The sequence below is a fragment of the Giraffa tippelskirchi genome, chromosome 3, assembly GCF_054371585.1.
Source record: "Giraffa tippelskirchi isolate mGirTip1 chromosome 3, T2T-mGirTip1v1.2.pri, whole genome shotgun sequence".
Lineage (NCBI taxonomy): Eukaryota > Metazoa > Chordata > Mammalia > Artiodactyla > Giraffidae > Giraffa > Giraffa tippelskirchi.
Genome location: NC_137277.1, coordinates 79246569 through 79260894, shown reverse-complemented (window position 1 = coordinate 79260894; position 14326 = coordinate 79246569). Strand labels below are relative to the sequence as shown.

At 39.5% G+C, this 14326-nt stretch overlaps 2 long non-coding RNA genes across 4 annotated transcripts in view; both read right to left on the bottom strand.

Annotated features, from left to right (window-relative positions):
• The window catches only part of LOC145541864 (uncharacterized), a 39804-nt gene extending 34473 nt beyond the window's left edge, over window positions 1-5331 (bottom strand). For 2 of the 3 annotated variants that reach the window (XR_014079364.1, XR_014079365.1), the window contains exon 1: window positions 2882-2991. This is a non-coding gene — a long non-coding RNA (uncharacterized LOC145541864). Of the gene's footprint in view, window positions 1-2881; window positions 2992-3093; window positions 3135-3872; window positions 3950-5227 lie in introns of those variants that run through there. The other variant, XR_014079363.1, reaches the window with a different exon arrangement.
• Window positions 5332-8931: 3600 nt separating this feature from the next.
• LOC145541867 (uncharacterized) lies at window positions 8932-10402 on the bottom strand. The gene is made up of 2 exons (XR_014079369.1): window positions 9730-10402; window positions 8932-9093 (listed from the first exon to the last, which is right to left on the bottom strand). It is a non-coding gene; the product is annotated as an uncharacterized LOC145541867 (long non-coding RNA).
• Window positions 10403-14326: the final 3924 nt, after the last annotated feature.

Sequence of the window (14326 nt, the reverse complement as noted above, 5' to 3'; positions counted from 1 at the left end):
ATACATGACTATGGAAAAACCATAGCTTTGACTAGACAGACCTTTGTTGGCAAAGTAATGTCTCTGCTTTTTAATATGCTGTCTAGGTTGGTCATAACTTTACAATAATTACTTTACAATATTGTGATGGTTTTTGCCATATGTCAACATGAATCGGCCACAGGTGTACATGTCTTCCCTCATGCTGAACCTCCCTCCCCCTTCCCTCCCCACCCCATCCCTCTGGGTTGTCCCAGAGCACCAGATTTGGGTGCCTTGCCTCATGCATTGAACTTGCACTGGTCATTTACTTGACATATGGTAATGTACTTGCTTCAGTGGTGTTCTCTCAAACCATCCCAGCCTTGCCTTCTCCTGCTGAGTCCAAAGTCTGTTCTTTACATGTGTCTCCTTTGCTGCCCTGCATGTTGGATCATTAGTACCGTCTTTCTAAATTCCATATATATGTGTTAATATACAGTATTTGTCTTTCTCTTTCTGACTTACTTCACTGTGTATAATAGGCTCCAAGTTGATTCCACCTCATTAGAACTGATTCAAATGCGTTCCTTTCTAAAACTGAGTAATATCCCTTTGTGTGCATGTACCACACTCCCTTATCCATTCATATGCCAATGAACATCTAGGTTGCTTTCATATCCTAGTTATTGTAAATAGTACTGCAATGAACATTGGGGTTCATGTGTCTCTTTCAGTTCTGGTTTCCTCAGGGTGTATGTTCAGCAGTAGGTTTGCTGGGTCATATGGTAGTTCTATTCCCAGTTTTTTAAGGAATCTCCACACTGTTCTCCATAGCCACTCCAGGATTCTTGCCTGGAGAAGCCCATGGACAGAGGAGCCTGGTGGGATACAGTTCATAGGGTTGCAAAGAGTCAGACAAGACTGAAGTGACTTAGCACTAGCACCCTCTTATACAATATACACCTTAAACAATATTAAGTTCTTGGAATAAGTTTAGCACTTCCCCTTTCCCCAGACAGGACCATAATCACATTAACTTAGACTTTAACCCAGAGGTCCTCAATCTTTTCTTGTATGATATTACTTTCAATATAATTGAAGTTTCCTGTACCATCATAGAGATTATACCTAATACAAGTGAACCTCTCCCTAATCAAGTCTCTCAACAATGGAGTCTCCTCTTCTGGTGCCTCTCCACCACCCTACTTTGTCACCAAAGCTCCTTCCTCTAATCTTGCTTGTTTTCCAGTGCACTGTGTACACTGCAGAGAGATAATTCCTCAAACACAGAGCTGATTCTGTAGCCAACTTTGAAGCCCTTCAATGGCTCCCACAGCACAGATGACAATGGTCCTTATGATCTGGTGCTGCACGATACCTACAGCCTCATTTCACATCACAAGATGTGCAGTTTTATTCTCATCTAACAGCCCTCTGTTTTGAACTCTATTTTATTTAGTGACAGAAAAGTTAACATAGCCAATTTAGGGTAAATTCAATGAAGTCATGGTTTTCTTGCACCCCGTTTTCTCCCCTGGATTGAGCCTCTCATTCTTAGGTGTTATGGATCCATCTTGGGACACTATAGTTATCACCACTCTTCTACACTGGCAAATCCTGTAATGTCTCAGTGCTCATCTACCTTCTACTGCAAATTTCACACTAAATACGCTGCTCTGCCTTCTCCCTCTTATGAGGCCCCAAACCACAAGTCCACAGGTTCTCAGTGTCATATTCACAGAAAAATAATGTAAAGAATATGCCTGCAATGCAGGGGACCCAGGTTCAATCCCTGGTTCAGGAAGATCCCTTGGAAAAGGAAATGGCTACACACTCCAGTATTCCTGACTGGAGAACTCCATGAACAGAGGAGCCTGGAGGGGTACAGTCCATTCCACGGAGTCTCAGAGTCAGACACGACTGAGCGACTAACCCTTCACTTTCACTTCCCTCTGCAGGTTGAGTTTCATGAGGAATCTGTAAGGCATCCTAAGATTTTTTTGTCTATTCATTGTATTTAGACATTTCTAATGTATCCTCCAGTGCTATGATGATACAAAGAATTCTTCAGGGTTTGTGACCTTCCCAGGAAACCCAAAAGGGCAGCAGATTACAGGACTTTTTAACTCAGAATTTCAAATTTACATGGTGTTGTCTATTCTCCCTTCAGATTCAGAGAATCTTTATCTTAGAAGGGAGTGATAAAAAATTAAGTCTTCCTCATCACAAATCCTTCCAAATATCTCGGCTTTACTCTTTTGTAACTCAAAAGCCAAGACTTGACATCTTTGTTCTCTGATTCTACTGTGGCAACTCCCATTGAGGACAATAGGTCACCTGCCTAGTGATTTAAATGCTGAAAAGGGTAAACGAGGTAACAGAAAGTGATGGGAGGGAGATGACAGTGAAAACATATCAGTTAATATTTCAAAACATCCACCACATAAACTTGTTATTATCCGTTTTTAAATTTAAAGTAGTTGGGGCCAGTAGAAACATCAAGAATAGAGAAAGAATTCTCTGCAACCCTCCCTAATAGCTGTTTAATGATGGTGCTACTGAGCCTTTCTCAGTAGAACATATACTTGGGTGAGTTTTCTTATCGTAGCCATACAATTGTGCTAATTATTCACCAGAGTCTCCCTCATTCTGTGCCTCTGATTAGCAATACACATCAGAAAGATAGCAGCTAAGAGATAGGGACTACCATGCATAGCTAAGAGAAATCATTTATTATATAGAAGTCTCCTAAATACTCAAATTATAAGCAACAAGTCTTAGAGTTAGGACCATTATAATAATTATTGGCAGTCCCACTACACTGCACAGAGATACACGCCAACTTTCCTGTGCTTGCTTCTTTATGTTGCATTTGTGGCATAAACTAAAATCAGGAGGTTGGAAAGGATCAAAAGATTACCTTTAGATATGTCCCAAAAGGAGAGAAGTCTTTCCTTCGAAAGTTTACAGTAGATCCCACAACCCTTCGTAGAAAACTTGTCCAACATTTCTCTGACAGGAAACATATTGCTTAAAAAAAAAAATTATACAGTTGCTGAAAAACAGCTTTGATTATTATTTCCTAAACAGATAGAAAACAGTGATTAGCATGGTTTTGGGGAAAAACCTTACCATATATGAAGATCATTCCTGGAGCTTTCAAGAAGGCTGGTCTAGTAAAACAAAACAAAATAATGATAAAAACAATGCAATAGACATTTAAAATATTTTAACATCTCTCAAGCTAAATATTGGGGGGTTTATGTTGTAAAATCAACCACTTAGGAGAAAGTTTAGAACAAGAGGAAACTGTCCTCATTATTAGAACATTTGTTAAGTGTGTAATAGTATGTGAAATGTATTTATTATAGTTGCTGAGCAAAAAGTTCAGATCATTGCTGTATGCATCTGTTTGCTTTTGTTGCGAAGCAAAATACTCTTAAATCAGTGTTTAAAAGAACAAACATTTATTAGTTCTTAAAGTTCTGAGGGGTTGCTGAGTGGTTCTTCTGGTCTGTGACGGCCAGGGCAGGGCTCACTGGGGGCTAGGGGTGTGGTCATGGCCTCTCATTACCTAGCAAACTAGCCTGGACTCATGTACTTGGTGAAAAAAGAATTTCCAGCATCATGAGACTCTAAGCCCCAATGATAAGATTTTTCAAGCCTCCCAGCGCATGTTTGCTAATAATCCATTGGCCAAAGCAAATCACATCCCTAGATTCACACCTCTTGCAGAGGGGTAAATTATATATTCTTGTTGTAAAAAGGCTGAAATTCTAACTAGGGTTCAGATAACTAGGTTCAGTATTGGGTATCTCTTTGGACCCAACAATGGAGTAATAGAGTATAACGCAATGATAAAGTATAACCTGATGATTAGACAAATTTGTGGCCATGATGCAATCTCCTACCTCATGCATCTTTGCTTATAGTGAATATGAAGCAATAACTCGAGTTGTATTTGAGTTGGAAGGGAGGTCAAAAGCACCTGTAGGAGATTTTACACATCTGTATATGTTTTCTTTTTGCTTTTGCTACTGAACAGACAGTATAAACATACTAACGCTGTACAAGTCAATGCATTAGCACAAATGAAGACACTTTTGTAACACCGATGTCTGGAAATAAAACAATATCAGTACCCCAATAGTCCCATTTATCTCTTCTCCCAACATTGTTCTATTCTCCTCCCCAAAGGTAACTACTATTCTGTTATTGAATATAGCTGCAGTTTTATCATTTTCATTTCTGTATAGCATTCCACTGTATGAATAAACCACACATTTGTTTATCCATTCTACTGTTCATGAATGTTTGGATTGTTTCCAATTTTTGGCTATTATGAATGTGGATATTCTGAATATTCTTGTACATGCTTTTTGGTGTATACACATTTCTGCTAAGAAAGGAGACTGAAATGTTTGCAGTGTTCTTACTGTTCAAGTACCTAAGTATCTATCAGGCAGTGTGTTTTTTTTTAATTCCCCCACAGTTTTGAGGTATAATTGATAAATAAAATTGTAAGATATTTAAAGTGTGCGAAGTATACACTGTGAAAGAATACCACTCCCCCACCCCCGCAATGAGTTAATTAACACAACTCTCATGTCACACACAATCTTTTTTGTTGTTGTTGTTTTGATTTGGTTTTTGATGAGAACACTTAAGTTCTATACTCTTAGCAAATTTTATTTATACAATAGTGTTATCAGCTATAGTCACCATGTTATACATTATATCCTCAGACCTTATTTATCTTATAACTGAAAGTCTGTACCCTTTTACCAACCACCTCTGACTCAACATGCAGTGTTCCATTGTCCTATTAAGTACCTAGGAGTAAAATTGCTGGCTTACAGAGAACACGTATGCTCAAATTTCTGATACTATCAAACAATTTTCTAAACTGATTTTACTCATCTACACTCCCACTACTTTTATATATACATTTTAGGGTTTTAAGCTAATGCATTCTTACCTTCTACTTTCTCTTGCTCTACCAAATGAAATATTTACATTTGGACTCCAATTAGGTCAACAGTAGCTGATCTTGCATTTAAAATTTCATAAAAACCTGAGAATCCCAAAGCATATCAAATCATTCTGCCTAGCAATAAGTCAAAATAACCTGTTTGCCCATTCATTCATCAAATGCCTATTGAGTAACTATAAGAGATAGATTTGATATATATAACTATAATATAGTTATAATACATGTAAGAGAGAGACCTGGGGTTACAAAGGAATGTAAAATTGAACTTCTGACCTCCAAGAAGTGTCTACACTAGTAGAAGACTCTTATTCATTAGTTCTTGTTCTTCTCCAGCACCTCGCACCTCTCCTATAGACTCTCCAATACTTGTTTCCAGCCTAGGTGAGCAATACAGCATCTTTCATTAACCACAAACACAAATTCCCCTCCTCTCTTTCCCCTCTTTGGACAACTATCCTTAAGAACTCCACTTCCTCATTTTTCAACAGAAAATAATATTAAGGACATAAGCAAAATTGTTCTCAAACTTAAGGAATGGAAATCTTTATTTTCTACATTTTTTCCCTGTATTTCAAGGAAATACATTCCCTGCATGTATTTGTGTATAATAGGATTCTCAGGCTGCATTTATATTGTGTGAAAAGATTGCAAACCTTGGAAGTCTTTACTGTTCAGTGTTTCATTTTGTAAAATGATCGGGAGGATACATTAGTTGTAAAGGTGATATGCTCAAGTATCTTTGTGGTTTAAAGCAGGCATTACAGCTCCCAAAATAGCTGCAGTTAGTCCTTTTCACTAGTAATATGAAGCCAATTTTCGTTTGTGAATTGTTACATCTGTGCAATACATTTCAAAGCCCAAGATGAATGCTATAGGAAAAGTGAGGTTCTTTTATAAAAATAGAGCACTAGTAATAAAATTAATGTCATTTAAATTTAACCTCATTTAAAATCACTCATTTAGATATTTCCATAAAAGTCCTTTGTTATATTTTTTTCACAGGTTATCTTTATTGATTATATACTTATTTCCATCTATACGCAGAAGGAGAGGCTATGAAGCAGAAGTATGTAAGCAAAAGTATAGTGGGAAGAGCTGTCCTTATTAAGTGTGCCCATCAACAGCTGCTGTTGCTGCTGCTAAGTCGCTTCAGTCGTGTCCGACTCTGTGAGACCCCACAGATGGTAGCTCTCCAGGCAAGAACCCTGGAGTGGGTTGCCATTTCCTTCTCCAGTGCATGAAAGGGAAAAGTGAAGGTGAAGTTGCTCAGTCATGTCCGACTCTTAGCGACCCCATGGACTGCAGCCTACCAGGCTCCTCCGTCCATGGGATTTTCCAGGCAAGAGTACTGGAGTGGGGTGCCATTGCCTTCTCCGCCATCAACAGCAGTCACCCTGAATTAATACAGATGCTTTTAGTGCAGGTGGTAAAGAACCCACCTGCAATGTAGGAGACGTAAAAGACAAAGGTTCGATCCCCGGTTCGGGAAGATGCCCTGGAGGAGGGCACAGGAACTCACTCCCGTATTCTTGCCTGAGAATCCCTTGGCCAGAGGAGCCTGGCAGGCTATGCTCCATAGCATCACAGAGAGTCAGACATGACCAAAGCGACTTGGCACACTTTTAGTGCAAGTGGTACAAATCTAAATCAAAGTAGCTAAAGTTGAAAAGGGAATTTTTTGGCTCATGTAACTGGGAGGTCTTGTGTCAGCCACAGTTAAATTTATTTAAGGACTCAAACTTGTTAGGACTCCTCTTCCGTCTGTGCACTGCTTGCTTTTGAGCTGTACTCATCCTCTACTGCAGGGCGGCTTTTTCCATAGGGCAGTGGATGCTCTAGCTTCAAGAAACACCTTCCTTGCTCTGTGTGCCCTTAGACATGGCCCTGTGTTTCAGGCTCCAAGCTGAAAAACCATTGGAGAAGGCTCTGAGTGGCCCAGCTTAGGTCACATATTCACTTGTGAAACAATGGCGTTGCCCAGGGGTTCAGGTATTCTGTATGACCAGGCCAGGGAGTTCTTTCATTGACAGGTTTACCAGAATTATCTGATCACAGAGAAGGAACAACCCTTATACAACAGCAAATGTTCAGTAGAGCCCTCAAAGGGGCTTCTCATCTATTGGCTATAAAAATAGTGTTAGAGAAGGGCGCATCTCTGACTGAGCAAACAGGGTGTATATAAATTACGGAACTCAAAAGGACTAATTCATAGCAAGTTTTTTCATTCCAGGATTTTTTTCTAGGAGGGAAGCTAATTCATAGGCGATTCAACCCCAATTTGCCCAGTCTTTTAGGGCTTACAGTACATGAAATGACTGATTAAATAACTAGTTAATTCACTTTAAACAACCATTTGACTGTCACTGAAATGTCTGATCAAAAATTAAGGTGTTTGGATATTGGATAAGCTTCCCAGGTTGCGCTAGTGGTAAAGAATCCGCCTGCGAAAGCAGGAGGCATAAGAGTCGCAGGTTTGATCCCTGGGTCAGGAAGATCCCCTGGAGGAAGTCACAGCAATCGACTCCAGTATTGCCTAGAGAATCCCAAGGACTTGGGAGCTTGGCGGGCTACAGTCCAAAGGGTCACAAAGAGTCAGACACAACTGAAGCAACTTAGCATGTACAATTCTCTAATATGGGATTAAAAATAATACAATAGTAACAGCTGATTGCTTTCCATTTCTAAAATGTGGTGGTTAATAATAAACAGCTACAGTGAGATATAAGAATCTATATGAGATAATTATATTAACAGGCTAATCATGCCTCCATTTGCAGAAAATCTACCTTTTAAAATGTCGACCAGAATGTGTTCTCTAGAATGAGATATCAGAATATTTTGCCAAACAAAAACAGAATATTGCTGCCTACTTTATTAAAGTGGTGAGTTCCCCATTTAAAACAAATCTTGCCCTCATAAAAATAAGAGGGCAATATAAGTAGACACAGCTTTATATAAGAGGAAGATAGTGAGGTTCCCAGAATAAGGACTATCATTGTGATCCACTGAAGAGCATTTCCTTAAGTGTTATGTCTATGGCAGTGGTAGTCAGCTAGAGATGATCTTGCCTCCAAGGGCCTATTTGGCAATGTCTGAAAATATTTTTCATTGTCAGGACTGGGAGTTTGTGCTTCTGCAATCTAACAGATAAGGCCAGGATGCAGCTAAATGCTTTACAATGTACAGGATAGGCCCCCACAACAAAGAATTAACTAACCCAAAATGCCAATAGTACTGAGGTAAAGAAACACTGGTCTATAGAAAGGTTCAGGCAAAAAGGCAATGCTTAAGACAAAATTTCTGTCACTGACAAATGTACAATCTACTTAGGTGGGATAAGACAAAAAATAAAAACGACCTCATTCTATTAATACATAAATGCTAATTATAAGACCTTTACTATGTGTGCCTTGAATTGCATCAGGCTGTACAGAAGGAAAAGCCACTGTTGGGTTCTATATCAGAGCAACCTTCATGTTAGTAGTGAGGTGGATGTACGTTGAATCTTGAAAAATTTGAATGGGCTAACAGGAATAATTTAGGTGGAGGGTAGGAGTGAGACAGAGGTTTAGAGAGGAGAAAGGGTAGTATTTTTAAATAACCAGCTTGGCTACAGCAGAGTTTTTGTGGCAGGGTAATCTTAAGGAAAAAATTATTTTACCTGGTGTGTGTGAGTGATCACGTGGTGGATGGAATCCTGGCTTTGTGATGTCTTAGCTGAGTGTGTGAACTATAAAACTGTCATAGCTCTTACCTTATGGTTGTAAAAATTAGGCCTGCCACATGGTAGTGCTCAAAGGATGGTCCGCTCCTAAAGCAAACACTGAGGAAGACTGAACTTTAAATACTAGAAGAGTCATTGGACTTTAGTGTCTAAGGGTAGGACAGGACAAAAATAATCCTTTAGCTTAATCTGAATGTAGGTAGGTGGTATATAGGTGGTCACTATTCTTTTGACTTTTCTGAAGAGCTCACAGTTTTCTAAGCACAAGTCTTTACTTTTAAACTTTATATTTGGTTTGTGTTGCAAGAATTTAAGCTCAATTGAAAACAGGTCCCGTTTGTTTGCTCTTCACTATATCCTCAGGACAGGAGTCTGCGGGTTACCGTCCATGGGGTGGTAAAGAGTCGGATATGACCTAGAGACCAAACAAAAACAAATATCCTCAGAATAGTACCTGGCACACAATAGATGATCAGTAAACTATTTTCCAAGTCCAGCCATAAAGTTAAAAGGGCCAGGACTACTACAGCGGTGGCAGTTTGGGTGGGATATTGGCAAAGGTTTCCAAAAGTGATATTGATACAATTTTGGTGATTTGAGGATAGGGGAACAGCATTGAAAATGTAAAGGTGATGGGAGATGGGTGGAATCATTTGCAGTAAAGTTAGAAAAGATAAACATCTGAGGAAAAATGAATTGTATTTTGAATCCATGACATTATCGGCAGTAGGCCAGTGATGTGCAGAACTGAAACCTGACAAAAATTTTAGAGTAATTTATCTAGAGGGGATTGCTGAGACTAGCAAAGTAGATGAGGTTTCTCAAGAAAGATGAAGGGCCTATTCTCCCAACATTATTGAGAGCAAAAACTGAAACTATGACCTTTTTTGTACAGTAAGTAGTGTCTTTCCAAAATTAAGTAACAGATTGTTATTGAGGGACTGCAGTGGAATCACAAACCAGATACTCAAAAGCTTTGTTTGGACTTTCAATAATCTGGGCTTTTTAAAATTTACATTTAGCAATCAAAAGCTACAGACAGAATTCTTACTCTCTTCAAAACCAGGCAGATGTGTCAATCTTCGGTCTTCTCCGTTGGCACACTGGAGCTAAGCACCTGCTGCTGCCTTTAAATGACTCGTCTCCCACATCTGATTGTGACCCACCTGGCCCCTGTAGGTACTTGATTTTGCAGTTCCTGGTCAACTGCTACTGTCAGCTTTAGTGACAATAACAATACAAACAGTAACAATGAGGCCTTAGTTCCAGGCCCTATTCTAAGTATGCCACAGAGGTCATTCACTATTTGAGGGAGTTACTATTATGAATCCATTTTACAGATGAGAAAACTGAGACACAGAGGTTAAAGGATTTGTCTGAAAGTTAACAACCAGCAAGTGGCAGAGGTGAAATAAAAGTCAGATTTAAATTTGCCAAAGAGTATTTAATTTAAATGGTAATAAATTACTCTTTATGAACTGGAATCTTTTTCTAAAGCACGCTTGTGCTCTTCTGTACATACACAACAGACATGCACAGCCTATATGACTTTGAGCAGCTATCTCCTTTCTTCTTCTACCTACGTGCTGCTGCTGCTGCTGCTGCTAAGTCGCTTCAGTCGTGTCCGACTCTGTGCGACCCCATAGACGGCAGCCCACCAGGCTCCGCCATCCCTGGGATTCTCCAGGCAAGAATACTGGAGTGGGTTGCCACTTCCTTCTCCAGTGCATGAAAGGGAAAAGTGAAAGTGAAGTCGCTCAGTCGTGTCCGAAGCTCAGCGACCCCATGGACTGTAGCCTACCAGGCTCCTCCATCCATAGGATTTTCCAGGCAAGAGTACTGGAGTGGGGTGCCATTGCCTTCTCCGTCTACCTACGTAAAGCTGGCCAAAGGTGAACCAAGTTTCATCTCACACCACAAAGCATGGTAAGGAGGGCAAGTCATAGTGATAGAGAGATGTCCTCACATTTATCTCTAGAAAACACAAAATGCACAGGTAGGACTATCTTCAAGAAATCATGTTCTAAATGGAGATATGCAATGTACTCTAAAGTTTTAAAGGACATTTAAACAGAAACATGAGGGTGGGTATAAATGGAAGTTGTAGAGCATATCCAGCGACAAAAGGCTGGGATAGGGGACACAAGAGATGAGAATAAGGAGAGCCAGGAAAACCATTTGGAAGCATTTCAGTGAATCGACAGTGGTTTCCTAAAGGTCTCACAGGCACTCTGGGTTCTCTCCTAAAATATTAGCCGACATTAAAGTTTGCCTGACTTAAGAAACATTCAGTGGAATAAACATGGAACAGAATGAAAGAATCTGAAAGATGAGAAAGGACATCTGATGATTACACTGGAAAAAGTGAGAAAAGGATTAGGAAAAAAAATCAGGATTCTAAAAGATCTTGGCGAATGAAAGCATACAATTATAAGGTAGACATGAATTAGGGAAAAAATACATCAGTTGAGTAAAAATGACAAACTGACAATGGCATAAACAAAGTATTAAAATTAAGAACAAAAAAATCACTCATTAAAAAAAAAATCACTTGTGATTACCCAGAGATAGCCAAACTTTTCGCCCTCTTTCTGACAACACATTTGGGAAATGTGAAATCAGGGGTATTAGAAGCTGGTTGCTTAAATTAAAGGAATATATACATCTGGGAAAGAAGTACTATAGTAGGAGGAGAGTGACAGAGAATTACTCTTTGTCACATTTTGACTCTAGAAAAATCCATTAATTTTCTGTGTGGCTATTCTAACACAACCCCTCCTCCTTTTTTACGGCTTCCCTAGAGACTGCAGATGGTGATTGCAGCTATGACATTAAAAGACACTTACTCCTTGGAAGGAAAGTTATGACCAACCTAGATAGCATATTAAAAAGCAGAGACATTACTTTCTCAACAAAGGTCCGTCTAGTCAAGGCTATGGTTTTTCCAGTGGTCATGTATGGATGTGAGAGTTGGACTGTGAAGAAAGCTGAGCACAGAAGAATCGATGCTTTTGAACTGTGGTGTTGGAGAAGACTCTTGAGAGTGCCTTCGACCGCAAGGAGATCCAACCAGTCTATCCTAAAGGAGATCAGTCCTGGGTGTTCATTGGAAGGACTGATGTTGAAGCTGAAACTCCCAATACTTTGGCCACTTCATGCGAAGAGTTGACTCATTGGAAAAGACCCTGATGCTGGGAAGGATTGGGGGCAGGAGGAGAAGGGGACGACAGAGGATGAGATGGCTGGATGGCATCACCCACTCGATGGACATGAGTTTGGGTAAACTCCGGGAGTTGGTGGTGGACAGGGAGGCCTTGTGTGCTGTGATTCATGGGGTCGCAAAGAGTCGGACACGACTGAGTGACTGAACTGAACTGAAGAGGCTCAGATGGTAAAGAATTTGCCGGCAAAGCGGGAGACCTGGGTTTGATCCCTGGATTGGGAAAAATCCCCTGGAGGGCATGCAACCCACTCCAGTATTTTTGACCAGAGAATCCCCAGGGACAGAGAAGCCTGGCGGACTACAGTCCACAGGGTCTCAAAGAGTCAGACACAAATGAGCAATTAGGCATACACATTACAGTGATATAATAGAGCAATCACGAGTCAATCAATGAAGCTTAATTTTCTCCTAAGTCTCTGCTAGATGCTGAGGAAAAAGAAAACCAGTATTTGTTGAATGCCCACTTTGTGCTATATATTACTATGTAACTTTGACTGCTTATTTCATTTAATCATGACTACAACTGTTTAACATGGGCACAACAAACATTGTAAAGATGAATGCGAAGGTTAGAGAGATAAAATAACTTGCCCAAGTCCACACAGCTGTTAGGTGGCAGAGCTGGTACTCAAATACTTCTTTCAAACTAGAATGAAGCTGATCTGGGTTAAAATCTGGTCTGCCACTTCCTAGCTTTCTGGCCTGAACCTAATTTACCTCTCCGGACTTCACTCTTCTCTTCTGTAATATGGGGAGACAAAACCAATTCTCATAGGGTTATTTTGTGAAAATCGGTTTATTCATTACTTCCTCCATCAAATGATGGACTACAGAACAAGGAAGTGAAGAAATGAGGGAGTGGGATAACACGATACCAAAGTCAATAACTCTTATGTTGTGATAAAGGAAAAAGATTGCTAGGATAGCAGCATTAAAGCAGAGCAGCTGGATGGGCGGTGGTCAAAGTGTGATGCTTGAAGGAGAGATTGCAGAGGTGATATGGATTTTGAAGTCAACATGAAGATGACCATGGGCTAGGGATGTGAATGGTAGGGATGGATGAGGAGAAGCCAGGAAGCTGAGAAACTGAAAAACAATGAGCAATGTATGTACAATATCTGTAACTCAGATGGTCCTTACAAAATACTAATCCTAAGAAATAAAAAATTAGGAATAAGAAATAAATTTCTCATCTGCATATTAAAAAGGATGAAAGTGAGAAATCTGCCTGAGTGGCAGGCAGTAGATGGGAACAAATCTGATGCTACAGAAATGCATCCAGAAGGCAGATAGTGTATTCTTCACCTAGGCTCTTACTTATTATGTCCTGATATGACTCTCTTACTCTTAAAAACCTCTGCTTAAAGGCAGTTAGGTGTTCCATTAATTGCTTTTGTAAGAGTAAATATTAATAAAACACTGAGGAGCAAAAAAAAGCTGAACTAAGTAGAACAGGAAATGTTAACAAAAATTTCCAGGCAATATTTATCATAAATAAACATCTATGCCTCAGCAGTTCCTTCTGCCTCAGTTAAATGCCACCTTATGAGAGATCTTACCCGACCTTCCTAGGTAGAATCATCACCCTCTGTCCCCCTCCATTATCACACTCTCTCCTTTCCTCTCTTCTTCATAGCATTTATTACCACTGGGTACACTTACATTTCTTTGTTCATTGTCTTTCGCCAGTCTCTTTCCCAATGATACTATTTAAGACTTGAGACTTTGTTTTCTTCATAGTTTTATTTCTAATTCCTAGAATAGACTTGGCAACACAGAAGTTCAATAAAAATTACACTAAAAAAAAAAATCTACTTTAAAAACTCTTTAAGGTCTTAAGTACTCAATAAAAAGAATGGTTTCCCATTTTTACATTTAGAAATTATGAAATAATGTTGAGAAAATAAAATTTCTAGTCCATTTTCCTTGTTAACACCTCTAAAGATTAATGTTAATTAGATAATAATTAGATAATAAAGTTAAAAAAATTAACTCATTTATTTCCCTCAGGGCTTACAGCCTGTTATGTTCCTTAAATCCTATTTCCTGAGCTTCACAGTTCCACGAAATGTACTACATTTGTGACGGTCCATTCTAATCACAACTTACCACCTTCTAAACACCACAGTTAATTTTTCCAAACTGCCATATTCAATTAATACTCGGGGGGCAGGGGGAGAAGAGGAAGAGAACATAGTATGTCTTTATCGACATGGACTTTATTGTACTTATACTCGTTTTTTTTTAATATAAAATTTTATTTATTTATTTTGGCTGTGCTGGGTCTTGGATGCTGCACAGGCTTTTCTCTAGTTGTGGCAAGTAGGGGCTATTCTCTAGTTGTGGTGCGTGGGCTACTAACTGCAGTGGCTTCTAGTATTGTAGAGCACAGGCTCTAGGCACGTAGGCTTCGGTAGCTGCAGCA